The 24,058-nt window shown below is 39.9% G+C and overlaps 1 protein-coding gene across 2 annotated transcripts in view; it reads left to right on the plus strand.

Annotated features, from left to right (window-relative positions):
• The window catches only part of SLC4A10 (solute carrier family 4 member 10), a 209,643-nt gene that overhangs the window by 26,855 nt on the left and 158,730 nt on the right, over positions 1-24,058 (plus strand). The window lies entirely within an intron of this gene.

Here is a 24,058-nt window from a genome sequence, read left to right on the forward strand (position 1 = left end):
TCCATAGTGCACTTGTTCTGGTCCCTTGCCATTTATGTGAGTGTTCCTCAGACACCAATGATGGACGTGTGCATGAGCTATTTTTGCAATAGCATTGATCATTTCTCCTGGGTGATCCACACTCTCATCCTGTCCCTCTATGTTCAATAGTACAGATTGTGAGATAGCTGGTAGAGAAGATGGAGGCAGTCTGGTCACAGAACAAAATATCTTTGAGATCTCCAACAAGAGATATCACCCAATTGATATATATGTCATTGCTTGAATAGGATATTTGGATTGACTCAGTAAAAGTTGGGTGGGAGTTCCCTCAAAGCCCAGTTGACTTCAGTAATGAGTGTTCTAAAGAATCCACACATTTTAGATGTTTCAAACTGCCTTGAGCTAGATTCAGTGTTTCTGTGAAGTGCTGAAGGGAATGAATATTCTGTCTGACCTATTGAGATTGGTTAATTAGGTTTGTTGAGATTTTCAGGAACTTAAAACCAGAGGCTGTACTGGGCAACATGCTCAGTACTCATTGAGAGATGATGCAGAGCAAAGCTTTCTCTACCGCTCCACTCCCACCCCCCTGCCTCCCATACACCTGTTATGAAGCACAGGAACTAGTTAATCTCTATCAAAGCACACATCAGGCACTCAGATGCCCAAGAAGAAGAGCAATTCTGTGCTAAGAAAAAGTAAGTAGAAGGAGGAGTGGTCATTAAACAGCTAACCTCTCCCTCCCACTCTGGTCTCACCGATGTGATTGAAGAATGTTTCCCTTTCTCTCCATCCTTTCTCTCCCACGTCTGCCCAACTCCCCAAATAATAGCCTGGAAGTTGACCTTCATAAGAGTAGGAAGAAGAGGTCTAGGAACATTCATTAATACAGGCCATTACCAGAATTGTTTTGTTCAAAGCTGAACTATTTATTTGATTTTTTCTAATTAAAGATCAATCAAATCAGTTGAATGTGTTTTGGAGAGGAGTGACAAGTTTAAATGCTGTTTCGTGTTCATAAAAGTTATGATTCATCAGTCGTGCACAGACTCTTACTTAATGACTAACTTGTTTTCTCGCAGGCAAAGGAATTGATGTAATTTACTGAGAATATTTTGTTGAATACATTTGCATTACATAAAGCGCATGTTAAATTAATACTTCTAGATGAAATAAGCTATGTTTTGTTCTAAAATATTGAGTGTTCAAAAGTTTAAAGGCAGAATAATTTTATTTTAAATTATATAGCGAATTTTTATAGCACAAAATGACAAAACTGATAGAAAAGGTTTATTTAGCCTATGAGTTGAGATCTACTTATATATGAAAGCATGTGCAGAAAGAAAGGATATGGCACTGTCAGGCTAGCAAATTTATATTTTTATGGCTTCCAAGATATAGAATCACAGTTGAAGTTTCTGTGATATCTGCTTGATTTCTTATCCTTGTGCACACATTGTATAGTTAAAATAAAATGGCTCCCAATGTGAGGTTGCATTAGCTTTCTACAGGGCTTACTGTTGTTCTTGATTGTTGTCCCTGTTTCAATCTCTATGGACACTGGTCTCTCTGCTTCTGTTAAATCCTAGTTGTCCATAGCTGTGCTGCATCGTTTGATATTTTTCTCTATTGTTGTCTCCTTAAAGTGTTTTTTTTCTGTCTTTTTAATTGTTACCACTTCAACTCACAGTACAGTAGCTATTTGGGTATTCCACTGGCATCCATTCTCCTTGCATCTCCTGTCCAGTGGAGTTGGGAGGTACTGAGCATCATTGCAGGTGAACTGTCTATATTTCAGTTCCTTGTTGTTTGTGTTCTTGTCTTGTCATTTCATGTTTAGTGTAGAATGTAAATGGAACTTGTTTAGAACCAAGATTTGGAACCTGTAATTAGTCCAGGTCTCATAGCTACCAAAAGGGTAGGACTCAAGGATTGCTCTCAGAGCTTTAGTTTGCTCTTAAGGTCAACACGACAATAGGCATTAATTCCATTGGAGGAAAGAAGACAATCATGTCTCCACCCTCGCCACCCAACCCCACTTCTGAATGGTAGTAATCATTCCACCCCCTAGATTTTGGGGCATATTGGGCAGGCGTAGCTCCAGCCACTGGAGGAAATAAATATTGGGAAGTGATTCGCCAGCAGCCCCCAGCCAGTCCCTTGCTGGCAGGCCAGAGCTAGATGCACTCTTCCATTTTCTGCAAAGACCAGAGTTGGGCTCTCTTTGGGCCAAAGTCACAACAGGACCCAGGTATTTTCCTGGCCCTGGCCAAAAGTAGGATTTCCACTCCATGAAAGGCTGGGTCTGCTCTCATGTTGGAAGTACAGCAGAATCTTTTAGATGATTTGTCTGTAGGGTGAGGAGGGTTTTTCCTGTGCCCCATACTGTGCAAAATGATAGGCGGACAAGACATTGGCAAGAAAGCTTCCCTCCCTGCCCTGGTCCCAACTGGGGCTGGGGGTTTGGTTGCTCCCAGCTGGCTCTGGGACTGGATGAAGGACTTCTCTTCCCCTCCTCCAACTCCCCTTACTGACTTCAGGCTCAGGAATTTGGCTTCAGCTGCAGTCAGGGTGGTGGGGGTGGGCGGGAAGTGGAATGAGGACTTTTCTTGCTTCCGTTTGGCCCTGGGATGAGATAGGGATATTGCTTGGATTCCCAACCAATGAAATAGTCATTTAGGTACCACTCTCTTGATCATGTTATGTTCAAAATAGCCTTTCCTTATTCATAAATAGAAGATTATGCAGGTGATTGCTAGCTGATGTTTAAGCCAATCACTGAATTGGAGTAGGCTTTTGCTATTTAGTTGTCCAAATCCATTGGGCCTGATCACATTTTCCATCTTTTCATAGCTCTGCTTACACATTTAATTCTCCCACAGTTTGTCAAATATTGACATTGCTGCCATGTGTCTCCTTAGACCCTCTAAGAATTTCACTCCTCAAGGTGTTGTTCTTTGGTGAGGGGCCAGATGACCTGACAATAATAGATGGCACTTGTGTTTTAGAAGTAGGCTTAAAGTCAGAAGATGACTGTCTTTGAACATTTCTTCATGTCTCTGGCACAGCTTGGAAAACTTGAAATAAGTGATTGTCTAATTGTGAATTCTAAATTCACATGTATCTGGCACCTCTTTCTGCGAGCTCTCCTGTATCAGGAAATGTTGTTTCCACTTACTGCTGAAATGTTGACCCTGTTTCTGGCTGGCCTGTGGGTTACAATGCTGTTTTCCTTTTTGGCTAGTTGCTATTCACAGCTGTACAGTAGCGAGTTCTAATTAGGGCTAATCCAACATCAAGGTGGTCCCAAGCAGTGCTCTGGTTTCTTCAGAAGCCTGGGCCATGCACTATCTTCCTTGGGACTCAGTATAGCTCATCCCTTCCTCCCAACAGATTGATGAATATGGAGGAGTGGCTAATGTAGATTAGGCTAATGAAAGAGTTTGCACTTTAGCTTGCTTATAATTTGGTAAACACATTCAACCACAAAAATTAAACTTGCCTGGATATTGGTTGGCCAAGATTCGGAGTTAAAGAAAAGATGACAGATTTCATCAAATTATGCTCTAATTCACTTGACCTTCCAAGCTGAAACAGGGCTCCTAATTCCTAGGGAGGCTCAAGTATGTACTCTAATAAGGTGTCAGAGTAGTATTGGATAGTGAGTTTGGTCATTTGTGAAACACTGATTCCATTTATTTGGAGACTCATAAAATTGAAAATCAAATGAGAACTTTTCAGGAAGTTAAGGAAATATATGGTTTTGGATTAATGCATTTTGAAAATTAGAACATAAGGATCAAGGTATTATCCAGGGGAATATTGCAAGTATTAAGTTCTATCAAATGTTTAATTTAGAAATCATGTAACATTTCCCTGCCCGAAGACATTCTCCAGACGTAATTTCCCCCTTGTTCCTGGTCTCCCTCAGGCTGCATCCACATGACATTTAAATCTCAACTCCATCATGTAAGAGGGTGGTGTTCATTCATCTCAACCCAAATATCCAGGGCTCTTACACCCATAATAGTAAGTAATGGTATTTACTGAGTGCTCACAGAATGCAGTAAAGCACTGTGCTGAGCTCTTAGGAAAATTTGAAAAGTGCAAGACATATTCCTTGCCCATGTGGACCTTACACTTTATTTTTTGAAAGTTCTATGTTTCTAGTCGTTTACAGACCAGTTGCAATTTGAATGTAGATTTACGGTTGCAGTATTTGTGATGCAGGTTCTTCTTGAAGGCTGCAGAAGGAGGTTTGGATCCTTAAATCTTTAAGCAATTATAATAGAAATGTTAACTTAAAATCTTCGCAGTTCAAGAACCTGGGTAGGTTTTGAATATGTCTGATAAAAGTGAGAAGAGTTCTAAAATAAGATGGTTTTGGAGGGTTCTTTTAATATGGACAGCCTTTGAAATACATGACAAGGCTATATTCCTGATAAATGGCTGGCTTTTCAAATAAAGGGACAGCAATGCATAGAGGATTATGATCTGTCAGATGCATTAATGCTTTGGATTAGGTAGCAGGATTACAAGCCCTTCTGTGCAAAAGATAGCAGACCAGCTAAGGTAGAAACATATACAAATTCTGAAAATAGGTCAGCTATTATTAGACCACAAAGCACAAACAAAGGATATAGATATTTCTCATCTAAAACAATTCCTTTGTGTTTAATTTTTCTATCTTGCTATTTAAATGGCAAAGTCATGAGTATAAAATACTTGAGATTGAGATAGATCTTTGGTGTCTATCACTGCTTGCTGACCACTTTCTGTGAACAAAGCGCTACAGTACAGAGGACTATATTTTAAAGTACTTCAAATATTTCATTTTTAAGAGCCCTAGTATGAAAGGTGAAGGTGAAAAGCAAATGGGACTCCAGCGTGCTCAGTATATGCCTTTAGGGTCCCTAGCAGCTGGAGTTTGAGATGCACTTTAAGGCTGATCTTCCTCTTCATCTTTCTCCCACTCCGCTATCCTCCTGTCACTCTCTGTAAAGCCATTTAAGCAGCTGTGTGTAAGTCCTGGAGGGGGACAGAGATGTAGTTAAGTGTTATAGGCAGCTGGTACACTGGATTGGACACTCCTCCTAAAAGCTCATTTTTCTGTTCTGGTTTTGATTGCCTGCTCCTCCTCCTGTCCACTTATGCTTTTATAAACATATTTTTTATGGACTTATGTCCACTTATCCTCCTGTCCATTGTCCACTTTTTGCTTCCACTTATGGCGCTTCAGTTCCCTCTGAACTTCTTTGTGCTTCGACATCTAGAAACCAAGGAGAGGAGATGAGTGAACTGGTAAGAAGCAACCTTCTAACTTGATGAACAAATAAGCTTAAGTCAGAGAAAAGGGCATTGAGAAAAATGAGACCTCCATATCTCCAAGACTCTCTTCTAGAGTAAGAAATTTTCAGAGTGCTACATTTAACCCTCCCCAAATTATTGTGTACACATGGGGGTGCTCAATAAATCCTTGTTAACTAACTGGCATATTCTGTGGCATACTCTATAGAATTCAATACCTGCCACAGTTATCTGTGCTACAAATTTAGCCAGGCACTTTATAAGCATAATCTGTTCACAGCTGGACAGGATTTCTCACAGGATTTGAGAAAATCAGTTGGTGGGGGATTATTGAGCATCTTCTGGAGGCACATGGGAATGATACCATCTCTGCCCTTAAAAGAGCTTAGAATTTAATGGAAGTTGTAGTAGTGAAATGAAGCATATTAATGTCTGCCTCCCCCTCTATATAGTAAGCTCATTATGGGCAGAGAACTTGCCTGCAAATTCTGTTGTACTTTTCCAAGTGCTTAGACAGTGCTCTGCATGTAGTAAATGCACAATAAATATGATACTCTCTACTAGGTGCTATGGAAGGGCAGGATAATGGAGTGATTGTAAAGGGAATATCTAGGAAAGATAGTAAGAAACAGAGGCATGGGTAGAAGATATGGAGTGTGGTTAATAGAGGGACAGAAATTATAGGTTTTTTCCTGGGATGCAAGATGAAAACGAGAAGGGGGACCAGTAACAAAACTGGGTGCAAGGAGACCCAGAAAAGTAGATGAGGAAAAACTAATGAAGAAAAATATGCAATTGGTCATTCCCGGAGAAGTTGCGTTCTCAGGCAGTCTCTGGGAAAAGGGGATAGAATCTGGGAATAAAGCATTTTGGAAAAGTGACAAAGAACCTGAAGGCAGGAATCCCTCAGGCTTGTTTTTTATTTGCTGGAGAAGAAAGGTTGCAGCTGCCATTAATGAAGCCCAATGCTATCATGATGACTGAACCCATTTCCCATTCCAGACCCTGCACCCACTCTACCTATCCACCTTTGACTTTTCATTTTTTTCCTTCCTACAATACTCCCTTCTGGTTCATGACAGGATTTTCATTTACTTCTTTGTATTTCCATGGAGTGTGTCCACCAACTGTTGTACTTTCCCAAGGGCTTAGTACAATGCACTGTTGATTGATTATACTTTCTGAGGAATGAGTATCATGAGCTGAAAGAGCAGAAGAGGGTGAATATCCTGAATAGCAGTGGTATTCACCCTGTAGACTGTCAGCTTGTTATGGGCAGGGTCTGTGTCTACCAACTCTGGTGTATTGTATTCTCCCAAGTACTTAGAACAATGCTCTGCACACAGTTAAGTGCTCAATAAATACCCTTAATGCTAGACCATTTTTCTTAAATTCTGTTTCTTTTGTTCATTGTGAAATTAGTGGTCAATAAAGTATATTCGCATGTGACTCTCTTTAATCCGGCTACACAAATTGATTAGGACTTCCAGTTCTTTATTGCTAGTTTTGTCCACCTAAGCAGCACTTTTGTAACCTCATTTATTAAGTCTTTCTTAGGAGGATGGATGGCAATTGGGAAGGTTTCAAATGTGGTGATCTAGTTGGTTTTGATAGCTTCCTTCTTACCACCTTTCTAAAACAAAAAAATGACATTAGAGACAACAGCCAAGCCATTTATACTTCCCTGAGACACATTGATAAAAATACAGTGCTAGTGTGTTATACACAAATGCCACATACATTTAACGAAGACTTATGGTGGTGACTCAGCTTGATTCTAAAATGTCAATTTTATTAATTTGTAAATTGTTCAGTTTGAATTAACCTTTCTGAGTCATAAGTAAAAGAAAGCTTCCAGCTCCCAGGAGACCATGTGATCCTAGGGAAAAGGAAGATGGGGCAAATGAAGAGGGAAATCCTCAAGCAGTGACAGAGATTTCATAATTGGATGCATACAAGTTAATCAGGTGAGACAGTCCCTTTACCTCATGGAGCTCACAGTATAAGTAGGAAGGAGAATAGGTATTGGATCACCATTTTACAGATGAGGAAATTGAGGCACAGTTAAATGACTTAGCCAAGGTCACCCAGCAGGCACCTGTCAGGCAGAGCCAGGATTAGAACCTAGGTCCTCTGACTCCTAGGCCAATAACTCATTCCTCTAGGCCCCACTGCTCAGTGGGAGAGCTTCCAAATTCCATTCACTTAAGCTTTTGGAGGATGGAACTTCATCATCCCATAGGTATTGAGCCTGATTATTGCAGTCACTTTCTGTCTCTAAATGTAATTAGAGAAAGTCATTTTAATCAATGTCTCAGGAAAACCCTTATAAACCTGCTTTTTAGCTTATTTTTTTAATTTAGAATGTTCCTTCTGTCTTGAGGCCTCTGTCACAAGAACAAAATGTTAAGTCAAAATTGAAATTAAATCCAGTGACTGAATATCACTTTTAAAGAAAACCCAGAGGTATGAAAAATATGGGATTAAGAAACAAAGTGTTAGGTCATGTACCAGTGACTAACAGGGTAGGAGTCTATCATCTTGGAAGAGATAAGTAGTTAAAAAAATTAAAATCCTTCCTAGAACATCTAATTCTTTGTAGACTGGCATAATTGGGAGCAGTTTGGCTAATTTTTAAACGGTGAATGGAGAAGTGATAAGGAACCTGAATTTCCCAGCTGTTGAATGTGGGGCTTAGTTGTGCCATAACTTAGAAGGTGTGTCACTAAAAAAATGAAGTAGAAAGGTCTGAAAAATCCTAAAAATTTAAAGATAGGTGAATATAGAAAGATAGAGATTATTTCTAGGCCTCCTGTGGCTAGAAATAGCAACATTCACCTTTTTTCTTGCTTGATTCTAATAGTAAAGACAGTACAGGAAGTTAGCCATAATTCACTTCTGATATATATATATATATCAGATCTATCTATATATAGCCCAGAATGGGGCGGGGGCAGTGGCATCCCTGCCCAGGTGTAGCTTGGCTGCAGCTGTGCCCCTCATATTTATTCTCCCTGACGCCCTGGGCTGAATGCTCAGTGATCATCTTCAGTGCCTGTTGACTATTCACTGTCATTGTCCTTCTGACAGAGCAAGAAGGAAGAGAACTATTGGAAACTGAGAACTATTGGAAACATCTTTACTTTCGATACTGGAATGGATTAAGTTCTTGGGTAACATGAGGGTCACGTCCTTGGTGAACCCTGTGTTAATGAAAACTTGTATTACCGTACACGTGCCTTGACTGACACCATAAGTGTACATATGCGTAACAACCGTTTCTTCTGACATCTCTATATCATTCTATCCAGGTGGATGCCCAATGTCAGAAGAACATTCCCTAATTCCTCAACAGTTTCTAGCCAAACATACAGTGAAAACCCACGCGGTTGTGGAATTGTCTGTGTTTTTGAGGATTGGTGCTGCTTCTAAAATGGTATTAACCTGGTGAAGCCGACTGTAACGCCATATTGATGATTGTTCAGTAAGAGCAAATGGGAATGGCTGAGAGAATAGTTAAAAACCACTATTCACATGATATTGTTATCCAGGACATCTGAAACTCTTAGCCAGGAACAGCAGGCAAATCTCTTCTATCTTAATAATGGACAAAAGCACATTGTTTGTCTATTTGGCAAATACTTTTTTTCGACTGCTTACTATTAAAGTATAATTGAATTTAAACCGGGATCATTTTTGTAAAACCTCAGGAAGACCTCAGGGCACCAGCTATCACCTAGGACTTTTAAGATGGATTTTCAAATATTAATCCCAAGTTTATTTCTCTGTGGCTTATTCCATTATTTTCCATTTGCTCGTTTGTTCCTCTTGTTCATTTTTAACAATGTTAGAGTAAGAATGAATTCTGAGAAGTTCCATGATAGATCCTCATTTATCAGAATGAGTGAGAATGAGTGCACATTCTCTGTCAAGATTTAGAAGACAAAACTGAGCCAGTGTTTTATCTTCTGTCAAAATGCTAAACCTAGGTGATAATAAAACTACTTTGAATATAAGTAAACCCTATGTTGGGTAATCACTCTATGCATAGCTCCAGTTTCTTTTATGAGAGACAGAAATGTGTCCATAGCCTAAATGGTTTTTAAAGCAGGGTCTCCTATGTATGTTGTGCTTGCTTTAAATAGTGCTTGATGTATGGTCTCTATTTTAATTACTTCTAGGAACTAGTAAGAATTGAGAGTCAGTGGGCTGGAAGTGAACTCAAGGGCAGCTCCAAGCCCATTTTGCAGCCTCCAGGCAGAACTGTGCTTAAAACGATGAAGGAAAATGGGGGTACCTATCTTCTGCTTGTAGGAACTTCTATAGTGGGGATCTTGTTTTTCCCTCAATGCCCCCTGTTCGTATACTTTCACAATGCTTACAGACCTGATTCCTGTGGGGGCAATGCTAGCCATTTTTTTCTGTGCTTAGTGGAAGACAAGAAAGGACACATGCTATCTTCCTCCTATCTTTTTGTGCAGTTATAGATGGACAATAATTGAGAAGCACCATAGCTTAGTGGGAAAGAGTACAAGCTTGGGAGTCAGAGGACCTGGGTTCTAATCCTGGATCCACCACTTGTCTGTTGGGTAACCCTGGGCAAGTCACTTCTCTGGGCCTCAGTTACCTCACCTGTAAAATGAAGATTAAGACTGTGAGCCCCATGAGGAACATGGACTGTGTCCAATTTGATTAGCTTGCGTCTACCCAGCACTTTATAACAGTATCTGGCATATAATAGTGCTTAACAAATATTAAAAAAAGAATGGTTCCCTTCTCTGAAAGGAATGTCCTGTTTTCCAGTTCTTTGATCACTGTTGTCCTGTCTGTGCTCACTTTAAGACTTTTTTCATTCTTAAGAGAATAGCTTTTATGCTTAGTTTTTCTTAATGTTGTTGTTTGAGACACTCTACCTTTCAAAACATTTTTGCATCCTTTTAGTGATTTATCTTTTTCCCATCTATTAATCCAAAATAACTAATTTCTTTATGCATTGTTTGCAAAGACAAATACCCAATGGTTCTCTAGCATTTAAAAATTGTAATTTATTATCATTATTTTGCATTTACAATCATGCTTTTTCTCCAAGGACCTCAAGGCATTTTTCAAAACTTGCCAGTAATTCTCCCAACTAGGAAAGAATCCTTCCTGCCCACTGGGTTGGGGAGAATGTATTTCAAACAATAATAAGAAACACACAAACAAATCTTTCTCCACCTCAAAATCACCCAACAACTTCAAAGGGACAGACTTCAGAGGGAATCACTGTACTCTACAAATTCCTTCCACATCCCCTTATACCAGTTGTTACTGTAGGTGAATGCACAGGCCCTTGGGGAAAAAGATTTTCGAGTGATCAGGATAGCAACCCTGGCCCATAAGCAGTTGTGGAATGCTGATTCCAGCCTTCAGTGAGGGGGATTCACCTGCGACCTGCTCAGGGAGGGAGAAGTGCATGAGCCAGTCAGCCTTGAGCCCAGTAGGCCCATCTGGCTTCCATATCCCGGGAGCAGCTAGGGCCCCTGACTTGCTCCCAGGTCTTCTGCCAGGTTCTGTGGAGGGGCTGAGGGGAGAAGAATCTCAGGTTCAGCCTTGAAAAGTCAGTTGTATTTATTACATTGTACTAAGTGATTGAGAGAGTATAACAATATAACAGACACATTCTCTTCTCGTAATGAGCTTACAGTTTAGAGTGGAGAGACAGACATTAAGCCAGACCCTGAGACCAGCATGCACCACACACATTAGGCCAGTAAGTGACAAAAATGATGAGGTCATTAGGATGCAATTTTTGTGACAATGCCCAATTTGAGCTGAACTTGTCCAAGCTTAGAGCTCTTCCCCGTGTTGTCCTGACTCCGCAACTTGCTTGAGCCTCTGGCCCAGAGATCTGTGGGATTCCCGTCTTCCCTCATTCTCACTGGGCTGGAGATTGAGCCAGAGATCTCTCTGTCACTTTGGTTTTACAGGTCTGGCCTCACCCCTTCCCAGCCTCTGTGCAGCATCCAGTCTTGTTGGAATGGCCTGGCTGTCATGGTGGAGGCTTCACCCCTTTTCCTCCTGTGCCCTCCTATTCAAGAATAAGTCGATTTTTCCTTTTGTCCTTGTTTTAAATGTGCTCAGGAAGGTCTGGCCATTCACACCCCTATGTTTCATCCCTTCAGGGAACTAAATCTATTCTTATATTTCTGGAATTAAATTTCACAAAGAAGAAAGCACTTGTAAAATCAATTTGCAAAGAAGGGAGAGCTTCAGAGAGCAGGAGTTTGGAACCAGAAATTTCTCTTCTGCTTATTGTGTGTATTATGCTTACACCTGCTCTGCTCAGGATGTTCTGTGAATAAAATTCCCACTTGCACTGGTGTAGTCATCACAGGTAATTGCTTCCCATCAATTTTACTCATTCTGTGTTCTGCCACCGGCTAGATTTTGAGCTGTGATACTTTATTGTGGTTATGTTTTTGTGCCTCTCATAATTCCCATATTGCTGTCTAACATTCCCATTTTGAGTACTTTAATATGGCCTTGACATGGTTTTAATTATTTTAAGAAAAAAGCAACAACAGAAGAGAGGAAACACTAGTAATAAATTCCATTTTAGTGTGGAAAAGCAGGGTTGAGTTGGGGAGGGAAGATGGTGGAAATCCCCCTCTGGGGAGTGATTTTAATGTGTTTTACAGGCATTTGAAAAGGGACTCCAAAACTAGAGTCATAATCCAAATCTGCTTTATCTGCACATTTCTGTTCATTCGCTTTTGATAACTCTAAAAAGGAACACGCTAGAGGCATATAATTGCTAAATAATTTTATTCACATCTTAATGTTTGGTAATGGTTGGTTTGGTGAAACTCTTTGTCCTTTTCATAAGAAAAGGGGATGAGTGATTGTTGCATTTTGCACAGATGTTTTTTCTGTCGCTGAGAAACATCCCTCTTCTACTCACAAACAAAACTGCTGGATGGGGGAAGAAGATAGTCATTGTGAGCAATTGCTTCTGGCTTTGTCTTTATTGAGCTCGTTGAGGTCTAGCAAATTGTTCAGAAGTTTTTTTTATCAGAATCGAGGTCTAGCCTCTGGATAGAGGGGCACTGGAGCCAGAAGCCCTTGAATTCTCATCCTGGTGAGCCTCACAGGCCACCCCATTTGTGACTTTGGGGTGAAGTGTGAGTTACTGTGCCCCTGGTGGGATGGTTGCTTTAATGACCACCCCATAAAGCAGAATGTAACATTTATAGAGCATTCTGAGACTGTTGGAGTAGAGGCATCAGGTGGGCACTGAAATCATACTATCTAAACAACCATTCTGGTTAGCAAATTCACTTAGGCAATTTTGAGCTTTTGAAGGAAATAGTCTGGGAGAATTTTAAATAGGTGCTGTGGATAAATGTCTCATTTTGTTTTTTTCCAGTTTCCTTTAATTCTTTGTCTAATTGGTCAAATGTGTCTTATACCAGCAGAAGAAATTGTCAGATGTGGAGAAATGACTAGATGACAGTTCACCGCTGCCTTGCATCCCTCCACCGAGGGTCCCTGCTCCCGGCGTATTCTGTGAACACCGAATTGGGGTTAAAATTTGCTCCCATGGGCTCTAGGAATCCTCCATCACTGCTGAGACAGGCCAATTTTGTGGGTGTGTGTTTTTCCTTTTGATCACTCCTGTTGTATCTGTCTCCAGCCCCTTCTCCCCATTTAGACTCTTAGATTGTGAACCCCTCCTTCCTCCACAAGGGACAGGGACCATATATATTTCCCACCTGTGTATTCTCTCCCAGTGCTTAGTACAGTGCCCTGCACACTGTAAGCACTTAGTAAGTACTATTACTACTAATACCATGAGAGAAAACAAGGTTTTAAATTTTCCTCTGGGGCTTGACTCTCAGAGGAGTGCTTAGTTCAAATTCATTTCATTCTTTTTTTTACGGTATTTGTTAAGGATTTACTATGTACCAGGAACTGTAAATAAAAAAAATAAAATAAATGTTGGTATTTGTTAAGCGCTTACTATGTGCCAAGCACAGTTCTCAGTGCTGGGGTAGATACAAGGTAATCAGGTTGTCCCATGTAGGGCTCACAGTCTTCATCCCCATTTTACAGATGAGATAACTGAGGCACAGAGAAGTTAAGTGACTTGACCTTGGTCACACAGCTGACAAGCAGCAGAGTTGGGATTAGAATCCATGACCTCTGACTCCCAAACCCAGGATCTTGCCACTGAGCCATGCTGCTCGTCTAAGTGTGGAGTAGATAAAAGCTAATCAGGTGGGACCCAGTTCATGTCCCACATGGAGCTCAGAGTCTTAATCCCCATTTTACAGATTAGGTAACTGAGGCACAGAGAAGTGAAGTGACTTTCCCAAGGTCACACAGCAGACAAGTGGCAGAGCTGGGATTAGAAGCCAGGCCCTTCTGGCTCCCAGTTTTGTGCTTTATCCGCTAGACCATGCTGCTGCTTATGCTCATGTTGGTTTTCTAGAAGAGAAATAGGTGGCCTGTTCCCAGGCATCCCTAACTCTGTTCTGAATCGGACTTATGCAGTGGCTTCTGTCTCCGTTCCCTTTCCAGGGGGCTGTCTTCCCACAGCTGGATCTGCTGCTGTTCTCTCCCCCAGTTCCCCTAAGAACTTCAGGCTCTCTGGACCCAGCCCTGTGGCCACTGGATCCCCCATTCTCTTTCCCATGGGTTTTTCTCCTCCTTCCTTCTCCCACTTTGCCCTCACCCCTGCTCCACGTGCAATAACTAGGGTGTGTAATGCCACCCCCCAGTTTTGCTCCTGACCCACCACGGTCCAGGCCTCCTGCCAATTGCTGTCTGGGAGCCAGTGCTGGACTTAGATACAAGTGGTATAAAATATAGCTTAGGGCATCCCATTATGAGGGGCCTCTAAGAAAGAAAACCTAAATACGACAAGCTTCTTCAATATATGAATAATTTCCATGACCAAGTTGCCTGAACGTGAATTTTACCTTCAAAAAATATAGTATTGTAATTTCTTTTTTTAATAATCAATTTAAAAAATAATGTTGTAGGATGTTAGAGCTTAGGGCCCTCAAGAGGTCAAAAGTTGACTCATAGTGTCCCTGGGTGCTCTGAGTCCATTGTTTGTTCAGTTTACCTAATGCCTGAATAGTCATTTCTGGCATAAGTGCCCTTCGTCTTGAAGGAACTGAAAGGTGCAGTACAGAAGCATTAACAAAGCAAAAGAACATACAGAATATTGCACTAATCTTAGATGTTGGGAATATTCATCCCCACACCTTTCTGGAGGCTTTAATTTCCTTTGGGAGGTAGATTTGACTCAATACTGATTCATTATGCAGTAGTTATTTTTAAGAATCCGGACATTTGCTCTTGCCATGAGATTGCAGTCACCTTGAGGGCAAGGAGTGTAATGTATGTGTTCTCTTTCTCTGTCTCTCTTTCTCTGTCTCACTCTCTTTTTCTCATGTTTCCAAGTGCCTAATAGACTGCTCTCCAGATGCTCAAAAAGTTGCAAGTTAGCTTCTTGAACCTGCTTCCATTTCATGTGTCATATATATAACAATTTTTAAAAATGTTTCTCAGTGAACATATATTCCTTTCTCCCAACCCCTCCACCCTCTACCCGTATGTTTCTGGTGATTTAGGCAAATTCTGAAAACCAGAAGCTAGTCCTAAAATCCAGACTTTCCATAAGTATGCCTTTACTTTGTACAAATATTTTCTTTTTATCTTAATATAACATTGGTATAATAAACAAATCATTTTTTGAAAACCCTGTCTGACTTTAACATAATTTAAAACTTATTGTATATAACTAGTTTCTATGAGATGATTTGTAGAATTGTAGATTATTTGGAAAGAGCATGGGCCTGGGAGACTGAGGACCTAGGATATCAACTGGCTCTGCTACTTGTCTGTTGTGTGACCTTGGGCAAGTCATTAATCTTCTCTGCACCTCGGTTGCCTCACCTATAAGTGACTTGCCTGAGGTCACACAGCAGACAAGTGACAGATCTGGAATTAGAACCCAGGTCCTCTGACTCCCAGACCTCTTTCCACTAGGGATTATTACTTCTCATGGTTCTAGGTAGGTAGCCAGTCAACTGCTATACTCCTAGTCTTCCTTGTTTTGCATTAATTTCCTTAAATCTTGAGCAATTGACCCAATAGAATATTTCTAGAAAATATAGATTATCTATGCTAAGTGGGAAACATCTACCCACAGACATCCAGGGAAGAGAAATGAAACACAAGAAAATTAGATTGTAAATTCTTGTCACTATTATATTAGCTTCTGAGGAAGACCTGCACATAGTGCAGTTATTAGCAATATGTGCTTTGAATAAACTATTTAATACTCCAATAGGTCAAGGAGGACCAAACTCATTAAGAGTTCGATAGAAGGAAGGAAGCATTCGTCCATGTCGTCAAAGATGGGGTCCCTCTCTGTTAAAAGAAAGGCTTTCTGCATACACACTTTAAAATGTCTGAAATATTAGTTGATTATTGCAGAAGATGTGCTTATGGCCTTGGATAAGGATATGAGATCACTTCAAATCAATGGCCCTTCACTAAAAATTATCAGAACAGAAATGCAGGTTTAATTGAATTTTTGGCACTTTTATGTACATGCACATATGTTTCTATTCATTCAAATTCTAATTTCTGTTAATAAATCCAGAATCTTGTGTGCAGTGCCCTAGAGGTTGTCTATGAAAAGCTGATTCTTTGTAGGCTTAGTTCATTGAAATTAGAAACAGTCACTAAAAACAGTTAGGCACTCTCAATTATTTCCCAGTAATTTAGACCTGTAAATCAGGTGTCACTCATTGAGTGCTGGCAGTGCTCAGTGGTGGTAGAAATAAAAACAATATTTTTTATTCATACATCATCTGCAGTGCAACATTTCTTGTCAGAATCAAAATTACTATGTAGGTTTCCTCTGACAGCACATTGTAGTTGAGAAGAATTTATGACTTTGAAATGATACTTTCTTTGTTAGGGTGCTAGTTCCTTTGGTATGAGTTTCTTTTTGTCACCTGGGGCAATTTTTCCGACACGTAACACATGTGATGTTTTTTCCTGCATTTGAAATAATCAGCTTTTCCCCGGACTCATTAAGCATAAAATTGCAGCCAAGGTATTAGCACAATGCAAGGTATTAACATTGCCCAATCTCGACTAAATACCAAATTCCTTTTGTCTATTACCTAATTAACATACTTTAATGAGTTCACCTAGTTTAATGAACACCTCATGTAAAACTCAGCAATTTCTACCTCCAAGATAAATTTGACACCTGATCTAACATCTGACTAGATAATATGAATAATTCATGATGATAGCAGTTATCCATGAAAGTAATACAGTGCTTGAGAGATTTTTTTGAAAGAGTTTTTTTACAGGTTGCGTATTCACATTCTTGAGTAGAATAGAAATCTTTTGAGAAATCTATTGAGATTTAGTGCTTAATAGCTTCAAGAAACAATGTAATTTATATAAATATACTGTGCTATGTAAAGATTGGAAAAAAGATGAACTGTTAAATACTAAACCTTACTGCTTGGAAAGTACTTTCTTTAAATAGGCCCCCTACTTTGGCAATATGTATGTTGGAATGAATGACAAAATCTTTTTTAAGGTGGATGACAAGATTATTTTTTTAAAACCATAGAACATAACTTTTTTTAAAACAAGAAGGTGGACAAGAGGATATTTGAATCGGACACCTTGATAATTATGAATGACAGATGTATATATTCAAGCCTGAATGAATGAAACCTGGGTGGCAATTATTATTATTTATGGTATTTATGGGGTAGATGAAAGATAATCAGGTAGGACATAGTGTCGGGCCCACATAGGGCTTACAATTGAAGTAGGAAATAGAGCAGATATTGAATCCCCCTTTTACAGATGAGGAAAGAGGCTCAGAGATGTTAAGTGACTTGTCTAAGGTCACACAGCAGGCAAGTAGCAGAGTTGGAATTATATCCCAGGTCCTCAGACTCTTAGGCCTTGCGCTTTCCATGAGTCCACTCTGCCCCTCAAAGACAAATTACAGTTCATTTCTACCCTTCGTGACGGCAGTTGTAGGAGCGTCACATCTTGGGACATCTTTGTGACTGCAGTCATGGGAATGTCACATCTTGTGTCTTCTCTTCACAGTGTAGCCTTACCATGAAAATTCCCTGGAGGTTGTGGCTCCATTGCAGAGTCTTCAGACCCACTTAGTAGATGTGATAGATAGTGAACCGCAGTCTCCAGCAATGTGAGTTAACGATGGAGTTTTGGGAAAGTTCTGCAGTGCGTTGACCAGCCTGCTCTGCAGCAATCGGGAGAAGGGTTCTGGTCCTTGAGCAAAGGCTTCACGATGATCCGGGCACAAGGGGCTGGCTGGAAATCAGACAAACCCATTGGTGTAGCAAGGATCTATCCTTCAAAACAAACCATTTGACAGGACTTATGAGCCACCCATCAGTCTCTTTGAGCTAACTGTTATACATGGGTCGGATTTCATTATCAGCGGCTTCATCTTTGAAAATGGTATTAGATATGCACACATTTCCTCCTCATTGGCTTTCAGGTTGTGGTACCTTAGACAATTTTACAAGCCCCTGGAAAATCTGGGAAATGGGATCTCAATTTTTTTTTAGAATTTATTATCTTTACTGCCCTACTCCAAAAGGGCACGTGAGCCTCATAATATAACATGAATTTTTCAAGACTTATGGCTGCATTAGATATTAGTCACTTGTGGCTATTCAGTTAAAACAGAGTTTTATGATAAGGCTAAAGGAGACAAAGTTTAGCTTGACTTGCTAGGAGCACCAGTGACTGCCAGGCTTAAGGTCAGTTGATGTCTTGGCAATCAGGCTTATGGTAAGGACTGCCCAATTACTTTTGGTATTTGAAGGAAAAGGAGATGGGAAAGCAAAAATAATTTTCCTCCAAGAAGATTCTCATGAAACTGAGAAGGGACAAAGTTCTTAGCAGCATTTCTTTCTCAATGTAGCCTTGGGAATGTAATCTGGTGGTGACTCTTTAGGGGTTGTGGAAATGTAAGAGAAGCAGAATGAGTCTTGTTTTCCCAAGTTCAATAATTTTATTCCATCTAAGATGACTTCATCTGGGAATGACTTATTTTTGATTGCCGAACTTAGAACAAAATTACCAGGAGCCGACTATTGCTATTGTTCTTGTCTGTCCGTCTCCCCCCATTAGACTGTAAGCCCGTCAAAGGGCATGGACTGTCTCTATCTGTTACTGATTTGTACATTCCAAGTGCTTAGTACAGTGCTCTGCGCACAGTAAGTGCTCCATAAATACTATTGAATGAATGAATGCATAGATGCTGAGTCTCTGATATATTTTAAAAAAATTATAATTGTCACATGCAGCTCTTTCTCTGCACCTTAGTTATCTCTGTGTTTGACAGGAGACTTGATTTACACAGTGCAAGAAAGGCTTTCTGCACCTTTCAACTTGTTTCCTGGAAGTCTAAGGTGCTGTCTCTTCCATTATAAATCAAACGATGTGTTTTGTTAAACATTTTCCATATGACAGAATTGTTCCTTTTATATTGAAAGCTTACTTTTGCTCCCTGAATGCCAATGATATTTTTGTATTTCTGCTTTATGTGGAAAACCTCTTTTCAGTTGGCATGTAGGATAATTCACTTATATCCTTTCAAATGATATACAGAAGTGGGCAGCCTAGTTCAGTTTTAAACTGGAAAACCTAATTTGTTTCTTTTCACGTGTCAAATGCACCATCTGACATTTCTGAGTAGGGGCATTATGTGCTTATCATTGACTTAGTGTCCCTGTAGACTATGGGCCCCCAAAAGGCCAGAGACCAGTTGTGTTTCTCAGTTAAGGGGAATGCGTTTGTCCTATTGTTGTGTTGTACTCTTCCAAGTGCTTAGCACAGTGCCCTACACACAGTAAGTGCTCAATAAATGCAATTAATTTTTTTCCTGGTTTAGTGCACCCTAAAGTACTCAATAATAAATACCACTGAATGAATGAGAGAAGACCTCCATTGATGGACACATCTTATTCAGAAAACACTGTTTGGTAGATTCAGATGGATCTTTTTGATTATGTAGCCCCTTTTAGGGAAAGTAAAAAAAAAAAAGGATTTGGACTGTCTCTTTTCTAGCCTATGTAAGTTAATTTTTGAATGGAAGGTTTTTCTCAAGTATTTCTCAAAGGACTTTTTTAAACAAAAATTTTGAACAGAACTCTTGATATCCACACTTCGGCATGACAAATAATTATGTACACTGAGAATGACTGGCCTGAGTTGATGACATTTAATAGTCCTTTAATAGTGCTTACATTGTGCAAAGCACAGAATTAAGCACTGGGGATAATGCATGGACATCTGTTTAGACTCAGTCTCTGCCCACAGGGGGCTCACAGCTGAGAATAGTAAAGGGGAGGACAAACCACTCTGGAAAATTCAACATTTAACTTGATTCAGATGGAATATTCACAAACACTGGTAGTTAGGACAACTGGGTTCTAATCCCAGCTCTGCCATTTGCCTGCTGTGTACTCTTGGCCACATCATTTAATGCCTCTGGGCCTCAGTTTCTTCATCTGTAAAATGAGGATAAAATATCTGTTCTTCCCTTCCCTCAGGGTGATGAATGGGGAGGGAAGAGGCTACCAAGGACCTTGGAATCCCGATTATGAGGGAACTCCATGCGTTCGTCGTCCGAGGGTCAGGCTTTCCTCAACAGAGGTTTGGGATGTGGATCTGGTCTTTAATTTATCTTAGTTACATGATTTGATTTAATCCTCATCTGTCAGGACTTCCCAACACTATGTAAGTATTTTTAAAAATTATGCTTAAAGATGTCTCTCACTCCCAGAACTGTGCAAGTATTTTATTTTTCTTTTAAAGATGGCTTTCAATTTTGAAATGGGTAGGAGAATATAGGATTGTCTCCATTTCCCCGAAGCAAAATAGAAGTCCATAATACAAATGCAACTTTGGCATGGTCCTGAACGCCGCCTCTATTTCACTTCTTCTATTTGGTCCATTGTTAAATCCTGCTGGTGTTTCCTCCACAGCATTTCGAGGATCTGCTCCTTCTTCTCTATCCAAATGATGTGGCATCAGTCTTCACGTTGTTCTTGCCTCTGGTCTCTTTCCCTCCAGTTCATATTTCACTCTGTAGGCAGGATCATTTTTCTAAAATGTTATTCTGCACATCTTTCCCCCCTGCCCTGAAAACTTCCAATTCCACCCATTCAAGCAGAAATTTTAAGATTTGGCTTAGCTCTCTCCCTCTTATTTATTCCTCTCTTTTCTCCCAGTACACCTCACCATGCCCTCTCATTCCTCCCAAGCTAACTTACCTTGCCTTCTTATCTTTCCTGCCTAATTAAGTACTTCTCTTACTGATAAATTATTTCAGGGTCTGTCTCCCCCTGTTAGATTGTAAACTCCTTGAGGGCAAGGATCATGTCTTGTATTTTCCCAAGTGCTTAGTACAGTGTTCTGCACCTTCTGGGTGATGAAGTGTGAGGTGAGGCAGTGCCAAGCATAAAGTGGTCTCAATTTCACCTTTCGTCCATTCATTGGCCCTGTTTCTTTTTATATGTCTTCTCTTTTGGGGCTAATGGTAGTTGGGAATAAGTTTCAGAAGAGGTAACAAACACTGATAACAAACACTGGGCCCTGCCATTGCTGTGGTGAAAGGTGGAAGAGCTCTTTCCCATGAGCTCTGGCAGCTTGATGGGCTGCTGCCCACTGCTCCTTCACCATCCCCAATCTTTGGGGCCCTGTGAACTATTTGAACATCTCAAGGAGAGGTCTGTAGCCTGCAGCCTGAGAAGCTGAAGTACTGGAGCCACTGCAGATCAGGAGATTCTTGAGAACTGGGTGAAGAGTAGAGGTAGGGTAAACATTGGTTGTAGAAGAAAGAGTACCTCTAGACCTTCAACAGACCTTTCCTGCCACCTTGGGCTTCCCCCATCCTTTTTCACCCAGCTCTTTGGAATCCCTAGATCTTAAAGTGGCTCCAGGACCTGTAGTGTCACAGGTTGGGCCTGAGCATATCTCAGCGTTTCTCATTTAATTTGATTCAAACTGAATGATATGGAAATGACTGACATTTTTCATTAGTGTTTTGAGCATAGGGAAGGAGTTTCCTTTGACCTCTCTTGTGGTGCTTGCACTGAATCGTACTTGGAATATGAAACATTGTTTTATAGGAAATTTTTCCATTTTAGTATTTTTGACCTTTTCAACATATCCAGGTTCTTTTTACAGTCCAATGTGATAGTGGCCTTTTCCTTAAATGAAGTTGTTAGAGAATAAAGAGGATAAGCAAATCTTTCCCTTAATCAGAGACAGTCATTTTCCAGGATATTTTATGCTGCTGTTAACCTTCCTCATTTTTTATGTTGTGTATTGCTGATTACCTTTTTGGAGACAAAACATCAAATATTTTGTGGACTATGATTTAACTTTCCATGTATAGCTTTCAGTTCTTCATGCACATTTGTTATGAAGTAATTCATAATCACCAAGGAAAATGAATCATAATCTGGATAACCCAATAACCCAAAACATTGATAAAAAAATCTCAGTCAAAATAAAGTATCAGTTGCAAAAGCCAGTTTTGCATGTGCGTCTGCATGTGGGTGTCCGTCCGTCTGTCCTATCTTTCCCCTTCCAAAGACTGAGTAATTAGGACTGAAGCCAGAGATGAAATGAGGCAGTTAGTGGTCTTGGGCGTATTAGTTCTTCTTCTGATGCTGCCATTATCTCCCTAGGAAGGTGATTTGATAATCTACTCCCTTTCAATTTTGTGATATGTTGTAGGATAAATTGGGTGTGTTCTGTAAACTTTCAATGAGTCACTTAGTGGCATTTAGTGAGCGCTTACCAAGTGCAAAGAACTGTACTAAATGCTTGGGAGAGCACAATTTCAGTAGAGTTGGGAGGCTTAATTCATCCACATTTTTGTCAGTAAAAATGAATTGGTTGAGATGAATGAAATGTTATAATAATGATTGTGGTATCTGTCAGCCTTTACTGTGCCAAACCTTCACTCTACTAAGTGCTTAGGGTACAGACAAGATAATCAAATAGGACACAGTCCCTGTTCCACATGGGACTCACAATCTAAAACTAAAACAGATGTAGAAAGTTACTGTATAAAAGTGTTTCAACCTTCAGAAGGTGATCATGCATGGCCAAAAACTGAATTTGTTGTGATCTGTGAAAACCTTTCTCTGACTTAAGAAGGAAATAATTCTGAAAGAATCCTAAACCAGCTGAAATCTTAACCTTGAAATTTCCAAAAACACAGTTCCTTACCTTTGGCTGAACTCCCACAATAGAGGGAGGTTCTTGCTCTTTTCCTCTGAGTTGCCAGTTTTAAGAGGACTTCTAGGAGAAGCTTCTCATTTAGTTTCAGTTAAGCCTATTCTGATTAAGAGTAGGGGGTCATTTTAAGGCGGAAAATTTGAAAGATTTGATTTGGTGAACTCATCTTTTCATTCTATTGCTAGGGCAAATCTTTGGTGGATTCTTTTTAAGAGTACTTTCTTTGGAGTGTCCCAGAGAGAAATAGCCGAAGTCTACATATTGTCTTAATACTAATTAATATTAATTTTGTTATTTAAGTACTTTCTATGTGCTTAAACACTGTATTAGTGCTGGGGTAGATAAAGAATAATCAGTATGAACACAGTTCCTGGCCTACATGGAGCTCACAGTCTTAATCTTCATCCCTATTTTACAGATGAGATAACTGAGGCACGAAAAGTTAAATGACTTGCCCAACGTCACTCAGTAGACAAGTGGCAGGACAGAGATTAGAATGCAGGACCTCTGGCTCTCACACCTGGAGTGTTTCCACAAGGCCAGCCTGCATTTTGATATGAATTTGTTCCCCCTTTCCTGTGAGTCACTCTGACCTCGAGACGTTTGAGCTTCATGGGTTCCTCCAAATTTTTGCATCTGTTCCTCCGCATGTGCAAAACGTTATGGACAGGGAAAGTGTCTGCTAATTCTCTTGTACTATACTCTTTCCAAGAGCTTAATACAGTGCTTTGCTCATATGTGTTCAATAAATACCATTGATTGATCAGCCCTGTAGCTGAAGGAGGGAAAACTTTGAGACTGTCAACCCAGATCTGGCATAATTCGGAAGGCTCATTATTAAGGGCCACAACCCTGTTCTCTCTGGCTCTGTGGATTGATCAAACCCTTCAAGACATTTTAAACATTTTATGACATTTTGAATAACTTTCCACTATTGAGTTTTTGTTGAGTTAAAAAAACTATACCACTAAAGTTGCCATACATTTGTTTTCATTAGAAACTGCTAATGAGGACGATTAACATAAGAAAGAGAAAACAGATATTTCATTTACAAATTGGATTTTCACTACTGGGAGACAAACATTAAGAACTTTTAAAAATAGTTACAAAGTAATGGGTACCCTTGCCTTGAAATGAGTTTCTCTCATTTTCTTTGTGTCTGAATCTTGGAAAAAGATCTCCTTGCAATGTGGCCTCTGAATAAGACAAAAAGACTGCCTTGAATTGTTATTCCTTTTGTAAAGAATCTAAGATTTATAGTTAGGAAGCATTAAACTTCCCTGAGATGTAATACATCTTAGACTGTATTGCTTACATTTTCCTTTCTCGTATCCAGTTTTCTCCAAGTAAAACTGTCTTAGCTGTGACTATCTTTTACAATAAGAAAACTGCTTCCAAATAATATGAATTAGAAGTAAATTACTCTTCATCAAGTGCAGGA

The sequence above is a fragment of the Ornithorhynchus anatinus genome, chromosome 9 (assembly GCF_004115215.2).
Source record: "Ornithorhynchus anatinus isolate Pmale09 chromosome 9, mOrnAna1.pri.v4, whole genome shotgun sequence".
NCBI lineage: Eukaryota > Metazoa > Chordata > Mammalia > Monotremata > Ornithorhynchidae > Ornithorhynchus > Ornithorhynchus anatinus.